The sequence below is a fragment of the Bubalus kerabau genome, chromosome 10 (genome assembly GCF_029407905.1).
Source record: "Bubalus kerabau isolate K-KA32 ecotype Philippines breed swamp buffalo chromosome 10, PCC_UOA_SB_1v2, whole genome shotgun sequence".
Taxonomy (NCBI): Eukaryota; Metazoa; Chordata; class Mammalia; order Artiodactyla; family Bovidae; genus Bubalus; species Bubalus kerabau.
Genome location: NC_073633.1, coordinates 52,622,438 through 52,637,838, shown reverse-complemented (window position 1 = coordinate 52,637,838; position 15,401 = coordinate 52,622,438). Strand labels below are relative to the sequence as shown.

Genomic DNA, 15,401 nt, shown 5'->3' with positions numbered 1-15,401 from the left:
TGAGTGACTGACACTTTTACACTTTCCTGTACAAATTCCATTTGATTCCTCTCTCCTCTTTAGGTGGAAACACAGCTTTATGTGCTAGAGTGTTGCTCTAAACATATGCCATCCTTTTGAGCATTATGGAGTTGCTGATCTCCTTACTTCTCGGCCCTTGCAGTGTTTATACTTCATCTCGCATGGCTGGATACGTAGCTGATCTGTCCTGGTATCCAATGTAGCTAGAGAAAGAGGGAAGTTGGAAGTGAGGGGGAGCCAGTATTCACTGTATTTAGCTCAAAGTTTGGGATTAAAGATGATTATGAGGCTCCTGAGACCGTGTGAAAACCCCCAAACAGTGCCTTTTTAAAAAAATGTATTTTTATTGATTTACTTGGCTACATCGCATCTTAGTGGCAGCACATGGGACCTTCGTTGCATCATTACAGCATACAGACTCTCTAGTTGCAGTGCATGGGCTTAGTTGCTCCATGGTGTGTGGGACCTTAGATCCCCAACCAGGGATTGAACCTGCATCTGCTGCATTGCAAGGTGGATTCTTGATCTCTGGACCACCAAGGAAGTCCCCCAAACAGAGCCTTGAGCAGTGAATGGCAGGTCTGCAAGGGTCAGCCCTCCTTGCCCTACTGAGTTTGCTGTGAAAGGCCCAAGCCAAGGCAGGCACTTGGTGATCCCAAGGATGGGAGGAAGTGCCTCCCCAGCTACTCCTCTCTCTACACCCAGGGGCTTCCTGCTTGGGGAGGGAAAGGCCCGTGGCTGACAAGCCTGTATAGTTGGATCCTCCTAGCAAGAGCTGCATTACCACATGTTGGGCTCTGATTGGAGTCATGCTTCCTACTCTTTCCCTTTTCTTTTGTCCTTCGGAGAATTTACCAGTATGGTTGCAATTTAGATGTAATTGTTTGTAATAAAACTTTTCTTTTTTTTTTTAAAGCTAATCAGGGGGACTTACAAATGGGTTATATTGTTACATATGTGTATATATTTAGCATATGCATTTATAAAATCATACAGTGTAAGTAAACCAGGACCAGGGGCAGTAAATAGACAGCCCGTGTGCTATCACTTTGTGCCCGTGGCAGATATTGTTAGAAAATCATGACAGTTTCCTACTGATCCTAGGAGAGGGAGCCACTGCCAGTCCCTGGGAGTTGGCAGGTGTGATGAAACCTGTGTTTCATCCTGGACACAGCTAGTCCTGAGGCATGGGCTATTTGCTCTGTCCTGATCAGTCTTTATGTGGTGGGTCAGCATGCCACCAGCCTCTGGAAGGCCTCCAGTGGGAATAAATGTTTATTTCTGGTGAATGGCCAGAGTCAGTGACTCTGATTGTAAAAGCCTCTGGTCAGTGTTGGTCTTTTCCCCTTTGGGAACGAGTTGTCATGTGGGAACACTGAGATTTTGGCCTTGATTCCAGTGAACTTGGCATTTCAAAAGTTGCTTTGGGCTGAAGTCAGGAGCCCTTAGCGAGGGGACAAGAAAGTCTTTGGTCTCCCTTGCAGCGGTCTCCAGGTTAACCAGGGTCAAGGTTATTCTAGGGACAGGAACTCCTGTCCTTGGACAGGAGTGCTGACAGCATGCAAGGCATGGCTCTGGGTCCCGTGACTAGACTTGAGACATGAGCTGAACAGCTGGGATGGTCTCTTCATTCACTAGGTTCAGACATGTTCATATGTAATCAACACGTGTTCGTAAAGAACCCACTGTGTGTGAGACACTGAGCTCTCTGTCCCGGGTTCCTTCTCACCACCTCCCCAGCTTCGTGTGCCTTGTTGTCCTTCAACAAGGACAACAGTTTAGACCTCTCATGAACTTGATTCTTTCCACTTCCCAGAGGTTACATATAACCTAGACTTTAGCTGCTGCTGCTGCTAAATTGCTTCAGTCGTGTCCGACTCTGTGCGACCCCATAGACGGCAGCCCACCAGGCTCTCCCGTCCCTGGGAATCTCCAGGCGAGAACACTGGATTGGGTTGCCATTTCCTACTCCAATGCATGAAAGTGAAAAGTGAAAGTGAAGTCGCTCAGTCGTATCCGACTCTTCACGACCCCATGAACTGCAGCCCACCAGGCTCCTCTGTCCATGGGATTCTCCAGGCAAGAGTACTAGAGTGGGGTTCTCCGGACTTTAGCCATTGCCTTCTCTGGACTTTAGCATCTAATCACCGCCAAATTAAAATATTAGATGTATGGTGCACCTTTGCCTGTTCAAACTCCTTATTCCTGAACTTGAGATAGAGACCAAGTCATTCTTGATTCTTATATATCTTTCGGGTGTTGTTTATTGTTGTTGAGTCCCTAAGTCGTGTCTGACTTTTTTGCGACCCCATGGACTATGTAGCCTGTCAGGCTCCTCTGCCCATGGGATTTCCCAGGCAAGAATACTGGAGTGGGTTTCCATTTCCTTCTCTGAGGGATCTTTCCAACCCAGGGATCAAACCCGCATCTCCTGCAATGACAGGCAGGTTCTTTACTACTGAGCCACCAGGGGAGAAGGCAATGGCAACCCACTTTAGTATTCTTGTCTGGAGAATCCCAGGGACGACGGAGCCTGGTGGGCTGCTGTCTACGGGGTTGCACAGAGTTGAACACGATTGAAGCGACATAACAGCAGTAGCAGCAGCAGAGCCACCAGGAAGCCTGTATCTTTTAGGTAGGTTAGGCCTAAAGGTAGATCCTTTTCCTTGGGTGAGGTGCATCTTGGAACTTAGCAAGAGCATTGTTCTCTCAGTGGGTCTGTAAATGTAACCGAATAGTGGAGATTTTTTTTTTTTTTTCTGGAAATAGACCCATAGCCTGAAGGGTGGTAGAGTGGTGCTTGTGCCCAAGGACGAGGGAGGGCAGTGCTGGCTGTCCTTCACTGCTCTGGGGAGGGTTTCCATAGCAACTTCATTACTCTCTCCTCCTATCCCCATTCTGTCCCTATCTTGCCCTTGGCTACGGACTCCTAGATCATCATAGCAGAATTATTGACCACCATGCTTCTACTTAAGATTGATACCTCGCATCTCAAATGGAGCTGTCATGCCAAGCAGCTTGTGGTATGGGTGCACATCTGCTATTCTTTCAGCAGTTTAGCTCCTTGAGGCTCTTTCAACCTTTTTTTGTATCCTCCCATGTGGTGCTTAGGAAATGTTGAAAGCATGAATCAGTGACTATTACAGGGAATACTTTCCTGAAGGAAGCAGCCTATAAAACACGGCTATTTCTATCTTTTGGAAGCTGGCCCTTGGAAACAAAGTTAGGGTCCAGATATAGTCACATTGGTGTAGAATAGATACCTTGTTCAGCAAGCACTTTCTCAGTTTCTGGCCTGTTTCATATTCATGCTCTGGGACAGCGTTTCTTAACGTGTGTGTATCTTTGAACTAGTGCAATGTCAGGTGTTGGTAAGTGCAGGGAGATTTCAACACATGCACGGACGAAATTTGCCATGAAGCTATGAGGTTGAAGCTCCAGGATCCATCAAATAGGGGGTCCCTACCAAGGGTCTGCACCTAATCTTGTATCCTTTCTCCAAAAGAGAGCTTTCTAACTTGAGTAAGCTTCAGGTGGCCCCACCCCTGAATACAAGTACAAAACACAGAGTTGAACTATGATAACTGAGCTTAAAAAATAAAACACAAAAAAGCCTGCAGAACTTGTCAGAGCCTTTAATGTATGAATATCCGAGGGAAGGTATACTGCTGTTTCCCAAACTTTTATTTAATTAAAAGAGTACTTTGTTTGCTAAAGAATGTCATAGTACCTCCATCAAAGTGAAACACATATTGCTGCTGCTGCTAAGTCGCTTCAGTCGTGTCTGACTCTGTGCGACCCCATAGACGGCAGCCCACCAGGGTCCCCCGTCCCTGGGATTCTCCAGGCAAGAACACCGGAGTGGGTTGCCATTTCCTTTTCCAATGCATGAAAGTGAAAAGTGAAAGTGAAGTCGCTCAGTTGTGCCGACTCCTAGCGACCCCATGGACTGCAGCCTACCAGGCTCCTCCGCCCATGGGATTCTCCAGGCAATAGTACTGGAGTGGGGTGCCATTGCCTTCTCCGGAAACACATATTAAGTACTGTGAATCAGAAAATTAGGGCATGAACTGCCCAGCTGTCTCATAGCTGCTCATATGAGCTGACTGCATCTCTTCTCAAGTTGATATTCCATGACATTACATTGGTGGCTTTACTTGGCCTTGGTGAGAGTATTTACACCGTGGAGATCTGTAAACCTGCCCTCAGTTGGAACTTGACTTCTCGCTTTATTCTATCTGCTCCCTGGGGCAGTTATCAGGAGTTGATGCTTGTTCACACTAAGGGCATAAATGACTTTGTGCACAGTATCTCAGTCATATCTGACTCTTGGTGACTCCATGGACTGGAGCCCACCAGGCTCCTCTGTCCGTGGAATTTTCCAGGCAAGAATACTGCAGCAGGTGACCATTTCCTCCTCTAGGAGATGTTCCCGACCCAGGGACTGAACCCACATCTCCTGCACTGGCACGTGGATTCTTTACCACTGAGCCACCAGGGAAGCCCATATGAACGTTCACATGAAAGCCTGGCGAGGTGGACTCATTCAAGTACTCCTGTTCTTTTGAAAAATGGGTGTTCATACTTCCTACTTCCCAGAGGAAAAGTTCTGTTTTTATCTCATTAGAAATGAGCTTAAGTATTTCAGGTGATTTACTCAGCCTTGGAAATAAAAACATTTTGCTAGTGTAACAGATTACTTTAAACTTACTAGTTTAAAGCAACACAAAATTATCTTCATAGTTCTGGAGGTCAGAAGTCTTAGAAACAATGGGTCAACAGGGCTATGCTCCTTCTGAAGGTTCTGGGAGAGATTCTCTTTCCTTGACTCTTCTAGCTTCTAAAGGCAGCTGGCATTCCTTGGCCTGTGGCCTCATCTTCTGAGCCGGCAGCATAGCATCTTCCTAGGTTGCTCTTTGACCTCTGCTTCCAATGTCACTTCTCCTTTCTTTTGACCTTCTCCTTCTTTTAAGGACCTTGTGATTACACGGGGCCCAGCTGGATGATTCAGGATGTTGTCCCCATCTCAAGGTTCTTAATCACATCTGCACGTACTCTTCTGCCGTGTGAGGTAGCGTTTGCACAGGTTCTGGGGATTAGAAGACTATCTTCTAGGGGAAGGGCATCGCTCAGCCTGTCACAGCTCAGGTGTTATATGTGTGTGCCCTTAGTTGTGTCCAACTCTTTGCAACCCCATGGACTGTAGCCTGCCAGGCTCCTCTGTCCATGGACTTTTCAGGCAAGAATATTGGAGTGGTTGACACTTCTCCTCTAGGGGATTTTTTGACCCAGGGATGGAACCTGGGTCTCTTGTGTCTTCTGCATTGGCAAGTGGATTCTTGACCACTAGCGCTACCTAGCAGGCCGCTAATATGTTATCTTTATTCTTTAAAAGATCAGACTTATAGATGCTGTCTAGTATTCCTTCTGACCACAGTGTTTGTTTTTCATACATGCCCTTCCTGTTGCCCTCACTGTTTTTTAATATAAAACTACTATTTGTTTTACCGCCATCAGCAATTTCTGTTGGACAGTGACCTTTACTGATAAAAAGTCTGCATTCTTTGTTTAAAATGTTAAAGCTTGGGCAAAAGGAAAATACATTGAGTTAGGAAGGAGCTCTTTAATAAACCTTTTATGGAGCAGTTATTTTCCTGTTGAACAATTTTTATTCCCAGCTACCTCAAAAGAGACCTAATCAAAATCCTCTCAAGTTCCTAAGTTCAGTTCAGTTGCTCAATCGAGTCCGACTCTTTGTGACCCCATGAACCGCAGCACGCCAGGCCTCCCTGTCCATCACCAACTCCCGGAGTCCACCCAAACCCATGTCCACTGAGTGGGTGATGCCATCCAACCATCTCATCCTCTGTCGTCCCCTTCTCCTCCTGCCCTCAGTCTTTCCCAGCATCAGGGTCTTTTCCAGTGAGTCAGCTCTTCGCATCAGGTGGCCAAAGTGTTGGAGTTTCAGCTTCAACATCAGTCCTTGCAATGAACACCCAGGACTGATCTCCTTTAGGATGGACTGGTTGGATCTCCTTGCAGTCCAAGGGACTCTCAAGACATAAATCAAATCCCTTATGACTATACAGTGGAAGTGAGAAATACATTTAAGGGATTAGATCTGACAGACATATTGCCTGATGAACTATGGACGGAGGTTTGTGACATTGTACAGGAGACAGGAATCAAAACCATCCCCAACAAAAAGAAATGGGAAAAAAGCAAGTTCCTAAGCCTGAAATGAAAAAGTCAAGGAGCACTGGGAGGAGGAGAGAGTAGGGTGTGAATGCAAACCCTGGTTTTTCTGGTTGCCTTGCTAGTTGGAGAGTCTGGGGATCGTTCTGTAGGGTGCCTGTAGCATGGGAGTCTGGTTTCCAGCAGTTTATCCATCAGTGTAAACAGAGTTCACCATTCAGTCAGCAAACCTTTGAGTACCTACTAATACGAGCCTGGGAGCAACCTTCCCAGTTCACGGTGTAGCAGAGCAGGGTGAACCTGCAGAGGAGACTAGGGAGGTATGGCCAGAGGAGGAGGAGGAAAACCGAGGGGATGGGCAGTGTTGAGGTGAATGAGGGTAGGACTTCTAGGTGCTTATGAGAGGGTAGGATGAGGGGTTCTGAGAAATGGACTTTGTCTTTACCAACATGAGGTCTATGGTTACCTTTGTGCTGTCCACAGAGGTGACAAACCACATGCGGACTGAGCCTTCAGATGGTCTTGGCCCTGTGGATGCTGTCCTTTTATTTATTATTATAATTTTATTTTATTTTTTGGCCATGCCACACAGCATATGGGATCATGGTTCCCCAACCAGAGACTGAACCTGCACCCCCTGCATTGGAAGCAGAGTCTTCCTTTGGACCACCAGGGAAGTTTTGATGTTGGGGTTCTTGTCTATAAGGTAAGGGATAAGTTCCACAAAGGAAGTATAGTAATAGTAGTCTTTATTTTTATTTAAAAATTTTATTCTTTTTGGGGGGGGGGGCAGCCATGGTGCCTGGCTTATAGGATCTTAGCTCCCTGACCAGGGATGGAACTTGGGCCCCAGCAGTGAAACAAGTCCTAACCACTGGACTGCCAGGGAATTCCCTAATTAGTAGTCTTCAGATTTTTATAAGGCCATTGTCTTGGAGCTTTTGTGATTTACCAGCTTTGTGAGGACTATTCCCATAGTCAGTAATTTATCCCCTTAAATGCAATAAAGTAGATTTTGAACAAATGGATATTTCTACTTTCTAGAGAACCATCATTGCTTAGTCTTCTTTTCTTTGTCTTCATTTCCAACACCAGCATAAGGATATTAGTGACTAGTTCAGTCAACAGTTCTTAACCCCGGTGTCCTGACACTTCTGCGACTCACAATCAATTGTGAGCCGTGTTGAGGTGGTTTGCTACTGATTACTGGTGGAGACACCATCCTTTTGGATGACCTACTGGAAAGTAGGAAGCAAAGTGATAAGATCACTTTGTAATAAGATCGTTTTCCCTGGTGTGGTTTCTAATATGCATTATGGAGTGGCTTGGAAAGGGGAGAAGCAGAGCGCAATGCTCGTGCAGCATTGCCTGACATCTGCAGTGTCTGTGCATGGGCTGAGAACGTCTGGGCCCCCGTGAGGAACTAAAAAGTCTTAATACAAAGAAGCACAGTGTATGCTTTATTTTGTTTTTAAATGTGGGGGAAATTGCATTTATTTACTTATATTTTGGCTGCATAGGCTCTCTCTGGTTACAGGGTGCAGGCCTAGTTGCTCTGTGGCATGTGAGATCTTAGTTCCCCAGCCAAGGGTCGAACCCAAGTCCGCCTGCCTTGGAAGGCGGATTCTTAACCACTGGACCACCAGGGAGGTCCCACGATGTGTGCTCTAACAGTCACGGTTACTGTGTCTCATAGCCCTGGAGTTACCAGGAGAATGCTCAGTGTCAGCGGTACAAGTCAAGCACTGATGGATTCTGGAACAGGAAAGAGAATGGCAGGCTTGGGGAAGAGGGGGTCGGAGAGTCTTTGTCGGAGGACATTGACCTTCAGGAGTAGAGCGAAATCTTGAAATGTCCGTTGGGCAGTCCCTTGCAAATAAGACAGTTGGCTCCAGGCCTCCAGAGCTATAGTTCACATCTGTGTCTGTGGGCTGGCGCCACCTGTGGGCTTTGTGAAAATGCTGAGACCTGCACTTTTGGAGGTCTTGCTTCTGTATTAGCAGATGACACCCCTCCCCTGCTTTCTTCCCAAGTGGTTCTGATATAGATCTGCTAGGATTGAATCCATGTCATTTTGAGACTAGTGGAAGAATAAGAGGTATTACGGTTTTATCACTGGACACCTTTAGGAAGAAGTAGATTCGCACATGCACATGTGTGCACAAGACGCATATACTTTTCCTTTTTTTTTTTTTTTTTTTTAATGTTTTGGCTGTACCCTGCGGCATGTGGGATCTTAGTTCCTTGACCAGGGATCAAACCCACAGTTGCTGCAGTGAAAGGCGGATTCTTAACCACTAGACCACCAGGGAAGTCCCCTGCACCTCTGGTATTACTTGAATCTTTTTTCATTTTTGTTCTTTACTTGGTAAGATTGTGTCATGCTCCCTAGGGTATTCAAATCACTGAAATTGATTCTTTCACCTACTGGAAAACCAACTGGAACCTGAAAGGATAAGCCTTCCTTAAATTACAGAAGGAAGACTAAGGAGTTGGAAGACCTCGGTTCTTCTCATGGTTCTTTGATTAACTTTTTATGACATTGGACAATCCGTTTACATCTCTGGGCTTTGGTATACATACATACATATATATGTGTACATGTGCAGGTGTGCTCACTTGTGTCCAACTCTGTGACCCCATGGACTGTAGCCTGCCAGGCTCCTCTGTCTGTGAGATTTCCCAGATAAGAATACTGGAGTGGGTTGCCATTTCCTCCTCCAGGGGATCTTCCTGACCCAGGGATTGAGCCAGCGTCTCTTGCATCGGCAGGCAGATTCTTTACCACTGAGCCACCTGGGAAGCCCCTTTTATATGTATGTGTGTGTGATAGTGTGGTGGTGTAGTCACATCCGATGCTTCTTACCCCATGGACTGTAGCCCTCTAGGCTCCTCTGTCCATGAGATTTCCCAGATAAGAATAATGGAGTGGGTTGCTATTTCCTCCTTGAGGGTATCTTCCCAACCTAGGGATCCAGCCTGGGTCTCTTGCATTGCAGGTGGAGTCTTTACTGACTGAGCCACCAGGGAAGCCCATATATATGTAGAAACTTGATGATCTAAGGTTTTAAAAACCATATATTCTAAGACACATGTTTTATAATGTCAGAGCTAACACTTTAAAGAATTTGAGTGTATCTCTATAGCAGGTAGACTTGGAGCTGCTGGAAACTCAAAGGCATGTAAGATGTGATCTTAGCTTAAATGAATGTTCTACTTAAGATAATACCCAAATGCATACAGAACTAAATAACGAAAGATTAAATAACTATTCAAGTTACTTAAATAGCATATTATAAGATGTGACATAATGAGTTGTTGAGTGAATGGGATAGCTCAGCATTTCTCCACATCTTCTGTAGATCTTCATTTCTGCAAGTCAGTAATAGGTTTTCCTTGAAAACAGGTTCCTAGGTCAATTGCATTTAGAATAGGTCAAATAAAATTGAACAATTTATTAAAAACCTCAGAATCGTAGTCTCCATAATGAATACACATCTGCATAATCTTTGGTTTATCAGACTTTATTGTCCAAGAAACCCTTTGTTTTCTTTTAAGGTTATGGACTATTCACTAGTGGAGTGGGATGCAATTTGGGAAGTTGTATTAGTGATGTACATTAGGAGTTTAAAGTGGGGGGAGGTGGCTTCAAGCAGGATGGCCAGGGAAATACATGGAAAAAGCTTGTGACTGAGTTGGCAAGACAAGTGACTGGAAGGGCACAGGACCCTGAACCCTTTCTTCAAAGGCTCAGTCATCCTTGGAAGTGCTCCTTTGATAAAATTAACCCCTCTACAGTTCCAAATCCCCTGAGGGTATTAGGGGACCTGACTTCCTACCACTCCTCACTCTAGTGTTTCTCAGGTTTTGTACCAGCTATATCGATCCTCAATAAGCTGGTTTCTAGCTTCATACTTGGCTAATGTGCTATTGTGAGGGGCTGCTGGCCCTTACCTAGAACTGCTACTGCTTATCTACAGTGAGCCAGGGCTGAACTGCCAAGGCTGCACTGTCAACCTGCGGCTGCCCCTCCCCAGGGTGCGGATGGAGCGTCCTCCAGAGGGGCCTAGGGATCTGTACTTTCAGCTCACCCCCAAGGCCGTGGATTAAGGAATTGGAAGCCTGTCTCTGGCTGGCCCCACTGAGCCTATATATTCACCTTACATTCGATTCCATTGGAGCCTTTGGGTCCAGAATTGCCCTGGGGAGGCCTGGGGAGACAACAGTGCTGTAGACTACAGGCTCACAGCAGTGAAGAACAACAGAGTTCCCGGTTGTTAAGGCCCTAATTCCATACAGCTTCCCTCAAACAAGTACATCCCAAGTCGAGATATAATTAGGTAGCAGTTATTGAATTGAGTCAGTCATTTGCAAATGTAGTTATAAGAACGCATGATCATATTAGAGCCATCCAGGGAGGGAAGAATGAGACTTGAAGTGGGCAGGCTGGAAGGAGCCTCTCCTCCGCATTTGGTTGATTCTGTTGTGTGTCTGCTCTTCCCTCTAGTGCCCTCACAGTCACGTGTTGCTTGTCTAAAACCCATGAGGAATTCTTTGTTACAAAGAGGTGAGACGTTGACCACTTCTGATTAAAGGCTGAAACACTTGAAATCCATTGGAGGAGAAGACATTTATGTTTTAATCTTATGGTGCAGCTAATAGTTTTAATCAAAGAATTTTTTAATTTTTTTTAAGCACAGCAGGCTCTGAAATTGAGATCCAAAAAATTAGAATATGCTTTGGTTATTAGGCATCATAATTTAGGAAGGAGTATCTAGACTCACCAATCTGTTACTCCAAATATATAAAGTAAGAAAGTACTTTAAAAGCCCAATACCAGGGACTTCCCTGGTGGCTCCCTGGTAAAGAATCTGCCTGCCAATGCAGGAGACATGGGTTCGATCCCTAATCCCGGAAGATCCCACATGCCACGAGGTCCCTAAGCCCATGTACCACAACTACTGAAGCCTGCACTCTAGGGCCCATGCTCTACAAGGAAGCCACTGTAATGAGAAGCCCGTTCACCGCAAGTAGAGACTAGCTAGCCCTTGCTCGCCACAACTAGAGAAAGCCTGTGTGCAACAACAAAGACCCAGCACAGCCAAAAAATAAAAATAATAAATAAAGCCCAATATCAGAGCCCAAGTTCTGACCTAGTTTAAAATGTTAAAATACAGCTTATCCTACTAACAGATGACTAAGATGGTGCATTCTCTTCCAGTTTCTTCTCCTTTATTTGCGTTGGGGGCTTCTTTGTTCAGGACGAGAGAGGGTATTATTGGCATGATTTTGCAGGGCAACTGGCTGGTGCTTTTTACATCCCTTGGTATGGTATCTCAGCTTTGCCATTTGTAGGAGGGAATGGGTTTTTGATGTATAGCAAAAAGAACTGATTTTAATATAGAATACTGAATTCTGGGTATTATTCTTTGACAGTAGGAAAAATAACTTGTCACTGAGCATTAGCTTTCAAAGCCTGTAGTAAAGTGGCTTAATTTCCCAAGAGAAGCCTTAAAGGAGGAGGCCCACATGGCTGGTGGGTGATAAGTGGTGGTGCCTGGTATTGTAGTTTCTCACGAAGGGGGTCTGTGAAAGTCTTGTGCATAATGGGAATCCTTTGTTTCTGAAGGATGCTCCATGCCAAAGCTGATCCTGATGCTGGCATCTTCCCTTTCACTCCTCTCTCTGCTACTGGAGCCTTGGGGCTGAGGTGGATGCTTGAAAGGCAGGTGAGCTGGCACAAGGAAGGGGGTTGAGAAATCACAGTTGCTGCTATCAGGACTACTCCAGTGTTTCGAGCCACTGGCCCTGGAGTGCCATGTTCTCCTCAAAAGCAAAGGGAACATCTGCCACAGCTGTGCGTGGTAAAGACAAGAGAAAGTTGGAAGATGGCTGGGCTTCCAGACTTAATATTCATAGTCAAAGGTGGATAGTTGGATGATTGTTGGTCTGTATTTTCTGATTTACTCTCCACTGTCCCCTACCCCATGCCCCGTCCCCTTCCTTCTTGCTGTTTCTTCCCTGTCTTGGTTGTAAAACAATTTGCATTCCTTGTTGTCAAGTTCTGGCACACAGTTCATCGTGTGTTGCGGTTCAAGTGCTGCTCAAGTGGCCCCGGTTGCATATATAGCTGGACCCCAACTCACTTTTCTAATGTTGTTTTCTTCCATCTCCTGAAAAATCTCTGCTCTGGCCAGCCAGTTTCCCAGCTGATCTCTCAGCATGTCTTTGGAGTCCTCACCCTTCATCTCTGAATCAGAAAATACCCTGGTCTGGAACCCTTTTCTCTCTACTAATCACTCTCTTCCCTTTGATAGCAGATCCTGTTTTCAGATTGTGAGGGGACCAGAAACTGGCATCACTCTGTTGCACTGGAATATCATGAGCATGGCTGAGTGAGCAGGCAGATTCAGAAGCTGATGGTGTCTGAAAATCACCATGTTTATAGAAGGAAGTCTTATTCCTTAGTTAACTTGGAAACAAGTTCAATATGTATTGATTGATACATACTGGCTGTATGTGTATTTAGCGGCTGTATGTTCAGTTGCTCAGTCATGTCTGACTGTCTGCGACCCCATGAACTTCAGCATGCCGGGCTTCCCTGTCCTTCACCATCTCCCAGAGCTTGCTCAAACTCATGTCCATTGAGTTGCTGATGCCATCCAACCATCTCATCCTCTGTCGTGCCCTTCTCTTCCTGCCTTCAGTTGTTCCTAGCATCAGGGTCTTTTCTAACAAGTCAGCCCTTCACATCAGGTGGCCAAAGTATTGGAGCTTCAGCTTCAGCATCATTCCTTCCAATGAATATTCAGGATTGATTTTCTTTAGGATTGACTGGTTTGACTCTTAGCAGTCCAAGGGACTCTCAAGCATCTTCTTCAACACCACAGTTCAAAAGCATCAGTTCTTTGGCGCTCAGCCTTCTTTATGCTCCAACTCTCATATCCATACATGTCTACTGGAAAAACCATAACTTTGACTATACAGACCTTTGTCAGTAAAGTAATGTCTCTGCTTTTTAATATGCTGTCTGGGTTTGTCTAACTTTTCTTCCAAGGAGCAAGTGTCTTTTAATTCCATGGCTGCAGTCATCATCTACAGTGATTTTGGAGCCCAAGAAAATAAAGTCTGTCACTTCTTCCATTGTTTCCCCATCTATGTGCCATGAAGTGATGGGACTGGATGCCATGATCTTCATTTTTTGAATGTTGAGCCTTAAGCCAGCTTTTTCACTCTCCTCTTTCACCTTTGTCAAGAGGCTTTTTAGTTCTCTTCACTTTCTGCCATAAGGGTGGTGTCATCTGCATATCTGAGGTTATTGATATTTCTCCCAGAAATCTTGATTCCAGCTTGTGCTTCATCCAGCCTGGCATTTCACATGATACACTCTGCATATAAGTGAAATAAGCAGCGTGACATACACAGTCTTGACATACTCCTTTCCCAATTTGGAACCAGTCTGTCCATGTCTGGATCTAACTGTTGCTTCTTGACCCCGCGTACAGATTTCTCAGGAGGCAGGTAAAGTGGTCTGATATTCCCATCTCTTTAAGAATTTTCCACAGTTTGCTTTGATCCACACAGTCAGAGGCTTTAGCGTAGTCAATGAAACAGAAGTAGATGTTTTTCTGGAACTTTCTTGCTTTTTCTGTGATCTGGCGGATGTTGGCAGTTTGATCTCTGGTTCCTCTGTCTTTTCTAAATCCAGCTTGAACATCTGGAAGTTCATGATTCACATACTGTTGAAGCCTCACTTGGAGAATTTTGAGCATTACTTTGCTAGTGTGTGAGATGAGTGTAATTGTGTGGTAGTGTAATTGTGTAGCTGAGCATTCTTTGGCATTGCCTCTCTTTGGGATTGGAATGAAAACTGACCTTTTCCAGTCCTGTGGCCGCTGCTGAGTTTTCCAAATTTGCTGGCATATTGAGTGCAGCACTTTCACAGCATCATCATTTAGGATTTGAAATAGCTCAGCTGGAATTCCATCACCTCCACTAGTTATCTTGGAAACAAGTTCAGTGTGTATATAAATATTCAACTTGGACCCCTAGGATATGAAGTTGGCTATTCAGCTTTTCCCCACCAAACATTATATTGTGAGCATTCTTATGTATCACTGAATTGCTCTAACATTTATTTTTTTAAAGCTTAAATCTGGCCTCTGTTTTGTGTGTGGTCTGAGGGTCCCCTTCCTTTGGAATTGCTTGGGGTACTTGCCAAACCTGGTGGTCCCTGGACCCTGTGCTAGATGGAGAGAGAAATCTGGGGTTGGGGTGGGGGTGGCATGGGAATCTCCATTGTGATTCTGTGGCTCAGAGAGGTAAGAGAACCCCTGCTAAAGACCCACCCCCTTGTCCCTCTGTCTGCCCTGCTGAGTCTGGTGTGGGGAATGAGGGGTCATTGTGGCTGCTTAGCTGTCTGGCCAGGTCAGGGTCAGACTGGGCAAGTAAGAGCAGAGAAGAATCCGGATTCCTAAAGGGCTTATGGTGTGCCGCCCCACCCCAAACCCACCCCCCTGCAAAAAAAGAGAATGGGTTCCTGGGAGGGAGAGTCTACACAGCCCTGAGGACCGACCCAGGGACTGACCAGGACTGAGTGAGGGAGCCTCCCTGCTGTCTCCAGACAACATGTGGACCCTTGCACAGGTTTGTGGCCTTTGAAAATATTTTCTAGCCCTTGACTCTGCCTGGGTTTAATTTTTTTAACTGTATATGTCAGAGCCATTTCTGAAGTCCCCAAATCTTGTTTTGTTTGGCCCTTGCAAGGCAAGTGACCTGTAACTTTACACCAGAATGTGTTTGAAGTGACCTCTGGCCTGGAGCCTTCGGAGTCGGGTGGTAGAAGGGATGTGTGTGTGATATCATTGTGTGAGCGGATGGGAAAGAACCCTTTCTTGGTCCCAGAGGAATCAAACTTGGTTTTTCTCCCTTCATTGTCTTTCAGCTATTGTTTGGCTTTTTCACTTTTCTGAGGGCAAGTTCAGAGCCCTAAGACCTGGTTACTGTTTCAGAGAAGAGAAGTATGCCAACTACAGAGATGGTGTGGGGCTTAGGGCTCTGCTTCCACAGGCCCAGTGGCCTCCCTGATGCGTGGAGATGACCTTTCTTGACTATCTTGAGTTCAGTTCCTGGGAGGTTTCTAGAGCCTATTGAAGGCTGGGTGGAGGATGATGACGGGGCCTGAG

General features: G+C 45.6%; 1 protein-coding gene across 7 annotated transcripts in view; it reads left to right on the top strand.

The window, feature by feature from the left end:
- TLN2 (talin 2) overlaps positions 1-15,401 on the top strand; it is a 499,060-nt gene that overhangs the window by 50,751 nt on the left and 432,908 nt on the right. The window contains exon 2 of one of the 7 annotated variants that reach the window (XM_055537741.1): positions 6,809-6,922. The exons of the other annotated variants lie outside the window; for them this stretch is intronic. The gene's annotated coding sequence lies outside the window, so the exon portion shown is untranslated. The remainder of the gene's footprint in view (positions 1-6,808; positions 6,923-15,401) is intronic. 7 annotated transcript variants of the gene reach the window in all.